The sequence below is a fragment of the Cryptomeria japonica genome, chromosome 8 (genome assembly GCF_030272615.1).
Source record: "Cryptomeria japonica chromosome 8, Sugi_1.0, whole genome shotgun sequence".
In the NCBI taxonomy this organism is placed as follows: domain Eukaryota; kingdom Viridiplantae; phylum Streptophyta; class Pinopsida; order Cupressales; family Cupressaceae; genus Cryptomeria; species Cryptomeria japonica.
The window spans coordinates 607,690,205-607,697,343 of record NC_081412.1 but is presented as its reverse complement, the minus strand read 5'-3'; the positions used below and the strand labels follow the sequence as shown (position 1 = coordinate 607,697,343).

At 35.3% G+C, this 7,139-nt stretch overlaps 1 long non-coding RNA gene across 1 annotated transcript; it reads left to right on the top strand.

Moving 5' to 3' along the window:
- Positions 1–634: 634 nt before the first annotated feature.
- LOC131855921 (uncharacterized) lies at positions 635–4,890 on the top strand. The gene is made up of 2 exons (XR_009358700.1): positions 635–4,082; positions 4,422–4,890. It is a non-coding gene; the product is annotated as an uncharacterized LOC131855921 (long non-coding RNA).
- The last annotated feature ends 2,249 nt before the right edge of the window (positions 4,891–7,139 follow it).

Below are 7,139 nucleotides of genomic sequence, written 5' to 3'. Positions count from 1 at the left end.
AGAAGAAGTTGAAACCCCTAACATTGTTGAACGTGAATTAATTTGACTCTTCATAAAAAGATGCTTCAACACATCAAATTGTTTTGAATAACACCGATGTTCATCATGCTCTTTTTCCTCGCAATATGCACACTTAGGATTTTCCCTCTTAGATGATTCGCTTTTAGAGGGAGAGGATTTTGATTCTTTGTGTAGCTTGTTCTTTTTCTTCTTTTCAAAATTATTTGATTCTTTATGTACATTGGGCTCACTAGTTAGCGATGCTTTTGGCTTAGAAGACTTGATGATACCTATTTGAATTAACTTCGCTTCCTCTTGAATTGGGAAATTTGCAAAGTCATCAAAACAAGGATTAATATATGATACTCCCAATACTCAGGACCAAGCTTGGATAACACATTAAGAATCAATTGTAATCCTCCTTAATGATGTGGCAATCTTTTAGTTGTGTGATTAACTAATTAATCTTGGAGATTTAGTCTTGGTTGTGGTCAAAACCTTTAGGATCAAGATTCATCAAATCATTATCAATATGATATCCCTAATCTTGTTAGTTTTACCATACAAATTTTCCAGTTCCTAAGCCTCCTTAGGTGTTTTGCATAATTTAATATGAAATATTAATTCAGAAGAGACTTATGAACATAGCATCCAAGTGTTTTCTCATGATTGATATCCCCCCCAACAATGTATGATCTTGACACTTAGTGCAATTACAAGTGCAACTTGCCAAAAACAACAAGCTAGACTTGATTTAAGTGCACGCAGATGCCAAATTTGACCACTGAGTCAAAGAACAATTTTTAGATAGAACGAGACCATTCTAATCATGCCATTGTAAAGTATAAGAACAATTACGCACTTCTCTAAAAAAAAGCACCCAAAAATGTTTTCGTAGGAGCAAAAAGAAAGCCTTGGAAGTTCCCAAAACGAGAATTATTCAGCAACACCTACGAGAATTTGCAATTTCCAAAACTATAAACCAAAAGAAAAAACCTACTACACTACTGTGAAGAGCACAAATTCTGCGTCAAATAAAAAAATCTCCCCAGAAAAAGGAGGTTGGATGATTGAGTTATGGCCGTTTGAAGATTGACTTCCAAAAAGAAAACTCCAATAGAGGGGAGGGGGCAAATTTGAGATGGGCCATTGACATTAACTGATGGAATACTCCCTCCCCCAATGGAATATGTTCTCAGAATATTCCTTTGATTGGACAAAATATGCTTTCCAAGGCTAAAATATTCCTTTGATTGTCAACAAAATCTTAGTGGAATCTTTCAAAAATATTCTTTGACGGATTCTTTTGTTGTTCAGAGTTGGAAAGTTTTGGCAGCAAGAATTTGGTATATACTCCAATGGAACATTTTTTGCTGACGTCTAGGTTCTATGATAGCAGGACTAGGTGATGGATGGTCAGCCACATGTGCGCTTGTTAGTAGGTCTGGTATCTATGTTTGTAGGCATACTTTGCATAGGCAAGCTATGGTATATAACTTTGAAAAAACTTTATTAAAAGAAAATAGAATTAAATATTATTTTTGTCTTATCATACTTGCATTGGTGCTAGTGGTTGAATAAGTGCAGACAATAATAATGACAGCCATACAATCATATGATAGAGGGAAATCGATTTTTTCTGAGGATCTAGGGAAAAGTGCTCCAAACTTCACGAATCAACAATTGATCTTAGGGTTCTTGGGCCTTCTAAATGTAATGTTAGGGTCTGTTTTGAACCAAGATTCTCGAAAATTGTAGCTGCCTTTTAGATCTAGCAACCATCTTTCAACTTCAAACCCTTGTAGATTCGCCTCACATGTTTAATTTGGACAAAACAAACTTTCTTGGACATCCTGAACTCAATAGTGAGCTTAAATTTGCACCAACAAGCTCCAAGATGAATTTGCAATACAAAGCCACAAAGAGAAACCCCCAAATTCCCATATTTTTATCAATTTTATCTAATTCTTTGGATCATCATTCAATGCAAGATAAGTGCATACTCAACTTTTCAAGATCCAAAAAGTTTTGCAACCTAGACCTCTTTTTTTTTTCTTGTTAATGGGCCAAATGCCAAATTGCTTTTGATTGGAGCTATGAACCAGTGAGACCACATTTATGAGGGGCCTCCTCATGTTTGTTTGGCAATACCACCCTTATATCTCCTTGTGCCATCTTGTCTTCCACGCCTAGGCATCACCTTATCTCTCCTTTACCTGTGTGTGGGGCACATGGGCCTCGAGCAGACTCAAACCCAAGACCTCCCTCCCATGTAGGAGGTTCGCAGCTAACCACTGCGTTGTGGGGCCATCCCCTTGCAACCTAGACCTCTTACCAAAGACTAACAATAAGCAATTCCGTAGAGCTCTAATGCCATGTAGAGTTGGTATAGAATGTTCTATATCATGCAAGATTTGGCTGAAGATTATAGCTCAAGATCTTAAAACTTCTATGAAAGTAGAAAAAAGATTAGAATGAGTGAACGAGGCTATTCTATCAACATATGCAAAATTACAATGACTGCTAACTTACAATGCATTAATTAGATTACAAAGGGAATTGCTTGGTTATATAGACCAAGGTGAGACATAGGGACTGCATAAGAAAATGACGTGTCTTAATTTTATGACTTGAGACAAAGTGTTAACTATTTTGTGTGTCCTAAATAAGCTTAATTGACAAGTGTGAATAGGGCCTAGGTTATGAACTAGCTAGATAAAACACCCTTTTCACACCAACAATCTATATTTTTGTTTATTTTTGGGTGAAAATTTCATGGGAAGAATTTAAATCTTGACAATTGACTTGTACACATTTCCCCGAAGCATTACCTATTCATTCTAAAGCTCTGTTACTTCAAAACTCAGGAGGAAGACTATGGCTTAACCCATATTTCCATTGTTGATTGAGGCATAACTCCTCAAGAAAAAAACAATTTTCATGCAGAAAGGAAAACTGATTTTTCTTGAACTTAAGGGGCTAGAAGGAGAGCAACTTTCCTCAAAGCATTTGAGCTAAACTTCCACAGACCTTTACCTTTGTAAGCCATAGATTTTCAGCCCATGCTAGAATGTCTTGCTTTGAGATTCTAACACCTCTGCAATCTCAAGTGTTCCCACCTTTAAAAGCTCCCAAAGGCTGTCAACATCTGCAACTTTTAAATCTACCATTGGTCATTGATTCGATACCACATGCATTCAGTGATTTTGAAAAGCATTGTTGCTTATAAAAAACTGCTGATTGGAGTCATATTCATTGCTAATGCTTTAGAATGTCCATTTAGATGTCTGCCTGCTCAATTTTTTTTGAAAAACTCTGGTGCCTCATTCCAGCGCACCATTTTATTCCCATCCTTCAATATCTTGTTTTACATCCCACATATATATATATATATATATATATTTCCTTGATTGTTTGTAAGTTTAGTATTGCAATCCAACTATTTGAAGAATACTGAAATGAAAACCACAAAGGAATACTTTGCCATGCCATGTGTGCACTTGAAATTCTGCACTCTAAATGCTGTATGAAATGGCATTTGTTAAGCCTCATAGCACAATGATTCTACAGTTGGGATTGGCTTAACCTTATCTTTTTTCTCATTAACTTTATTAGATTTCCCTCTCAACATATTTAAGTTCCTGTAAAACAACCTGCCACTCTATTTCATTAAAAGGCCTTCACAAATCTCATGTAAAAGTTTTTCTAATCAAACTTGCATTAATCATTAATTCCAGTTGAAATGTAGTCACTACTTCCTATTATCACTGTCTATGTTACCTTGGTGATGATTACTATGATAGTTGGACACAGTTATAGTGCAAGGCAGTTATTGGAAAGCATTGCCGCTGTTCCACTTTCTATAATAATTTATGTTTCTTCTTCTGTCATGGTATGTAATCCCATTCACACAATCCCATTCACACACTAATATCTGTCATAAACGTAAATGTTTTCTTATGCATATATACTAAGCATTTTCATTTGTTCATTGTTATTTTCCTATCCATCCTTGCTGACTACAATTTTTATTTTCCTGCAGTTTTACTTCCTATGGCACTGCGTGCTTCTCCTTTGTCATGGTAAGTATTCACGTGTAAAATCAAATTCTTTCCAATGTCTAGATCGTTTTTCATGCCAATCAATGCTACATAAGCTTACGTGTGTTTATATACGTTTTTACTGACCATAGATTGTATTTTCATGCCGATGAAGAATGTATGGTCTAGTTATTTACTAAGAGTGTTTTGAGTACATGCTTTTCTTCCTATCAGTGTTCAACCTCTTCAATTCAATTATTTCTCGTACTCGGTCACAAAGGACATAATTGGTAGTGTTAGCATTTATGTTTATGTTTTTTTTCCTTTGTTGGTGTTTTTGTACTTTCAAACATTTTTCAAGAAGATAGAAGGTTTTTGCAGGTATCCAGTGGACTTGGGCTACCTTGTGATAATTGTTGAGCTAACCGAGTAAGCAATGTACATAAACTGAAAGCACGAGAATCCAATTGTTCAGCTCAAAGCACGATGGATGAACTTTCAGTACAATCTATTCCGACAAAATTACTTTGAGATAAATGTAAAATTCTAACCCATGTATTTCGGTCTGGGTTGAGTACAATATGCTCCAATATCTGTCAGAAGACTTCCCATGCCCCTGCTAAAAGAAACAAGAGTTGTACTGGCAGATGCCATGTTTAAAGGGCATTTATGGGGGTATCATACAGCAATAAAATCTTAACGGTGTTGTTATTAATGTAACTAAAGGTAACCATCAAACGTTGTTTCTATGAAGCACATGATTTTTATTACAGGAAACACATTAGGAGTAGGTTCACTATCGTTTTCATGAATGACTATAAATTTCTGCAAGGCATTTAGCTTGGGCGAAGTTGTGTGCAACTCTATAATAGGTTGTGTAAGTGGTTGCTCTACTGTCTTCTCGATGGAGAACTTGCCAGACACAATTAATGTCTGTTATCATTATATTATTAATAAAAATACAAAATAATTTTTAAATGAATGCGTGTTTATGCCTCAGATAGGAGGATGAGTCCATCTATGATTTTGGTGCTATAACAGATGAAATGAAAATCTAGAATACGAAAAAGGTAGTGGTCTTTACTATATGGTTAGATATCATAGGAAAATGAGATACTCAGCAAGGGATGCCACATTGTTTAGAACAAGCTTGAAGTTTTTGAAAGTATTTGCATTTACAATAATTATAAGGGTATCCACATTGTGTACAAGCACTCTTGTAATTGGGGGCCTGTGCCAAGTATTGCATGTGGCTCACCCTCAATGAAATATTATTTGTTTGAAGTAGGATTCGAACTCTTGCTTACCAAGAGAGACGTAGTGGACAATTCACATTGAAAATTGCTAAGATGTGCATTTGAAAGGAAATGCGTACAACTCATATAATAACATTGTTAGCATAACATCTCCTTACTCAATTACTGTTCTTGATAAGTACTAAAATTTGTTATGCTAAGGCTCAAATTTGGCAACTCATTAAAGTTTCTCATGGTTATACCTAAACCTTAAATCTTAAATTTGTACCTAGAAATCCATTATGCATTGATTTGAAATTAAAGATAGAGCCTCTATTGGAGAGCAGCCTAAAATGGTAACACAATCACAATTTTATTTTTACATCTTAAAATGCCTCACTTGTCCATAAATTACATTTCGCTTCGCAAGCTTTCTAAATTTCAACAATAGAAAAAACATCTCCATCTCAACCATAAAAGACATCTCTTGAAACTTGAGTGGAGAGAGAACCACCTCTACTTTCTACTATACCTATCCAAAACTTTCATCTGTTAAATTCAAAACAAAAACTTGTCGATTATGTACGCTTAACATGTTTCAGAACCTTACCTTGTTTGCATCATCTTGTTCTTTGGTTGTTTTCGAACCCTCGCAAAATCATAAAATTTATGCACTTCAAGAATTGAACACCTCAATGGAGAATGCAAAATTCCTAATTGAATTTTATAAAAAGGAGGATGGTTACACATCAATGTCATAAGATAAGAAGGATGTGTGAAGGCTAGCCTAGAGTTTGAGGGGTCCACAACAACCAAGAAACCAATGATCAGAAGTTGGAAGTGCATTGACATAAAGGAGTAGACTTCTGAAAAATTAGAACACAATGTTTAGGTGCACACCTATATGTAGAGGATCAACTTTTAAAATTTGTGAATGCCAATGTATTGGCATGTGGCAATACAACAAATTAATATTTTCTTTGAGATTATAGGTGCACAAGTGTTTGCATATGTACAAAATGCTTTTAGTTGTGGTTGTGTGTAGGTTATTAGATGAAATAGAGGGCAAAATTCATTAGTGACTCAATCTACAAAAATGCAACGGATTAATCAATTTTTACATGGCATCCTATGTGACATACAATTGTGCAATCAAAGCCAATATTTAGGGTTTGAACACGATAGGGGTCTTAGGCAATGGACTAGGAAAAATTTGGCGTTCTCTTACTATCCTTAGCGCACCTTGGAATAGTCTTATCTTAATTATAAAGAAGTGAATGATTTCTTTGCAAAGTTGGTAACCATAAAACTTGAAGGTAGAATAGGAGACAGAGTGCCCCATGAGGTCCAGGAGGTAATCCAAATCTATGGAGGTTAGTACATTCAGTTCTCTACATGGTCGTACATGTGGACATAGTGATTCAACAAGAAGCCATTCCGGTTACTCAGGTATCCCTCAAATTGGGTGTGTTTAACAAAGTTTTGTAGACAAATTTTTGATTTTTCATGGCATTTATCATGACTCTCATCAAAAGCTAAGGTTCAGATTCCCTATGAAAATGGGTGGCACCAATATAAAAGGCCAACATTTTCAACATTTTTCTGATATTTTAGGCATGTAAGAGCTTGCAGGCACACTTAATGTTTTAGTCATGCATGTGTGCAAATGTGAATATAAAAGATAAAATCAAAGTGCACCACCTAAAGAATGAATTTATTTAATATTTTTTTGCAAAGTATGTTGGAGATGGTAGTGAACCCTATAGTTCCCATAAATCACCTGCAACTAAAATTCCTATCATGTCAAAAAGGAAAATCAATGATTGAGTTATATGAAACCTTGAGAGAGAGATTAATCCACATG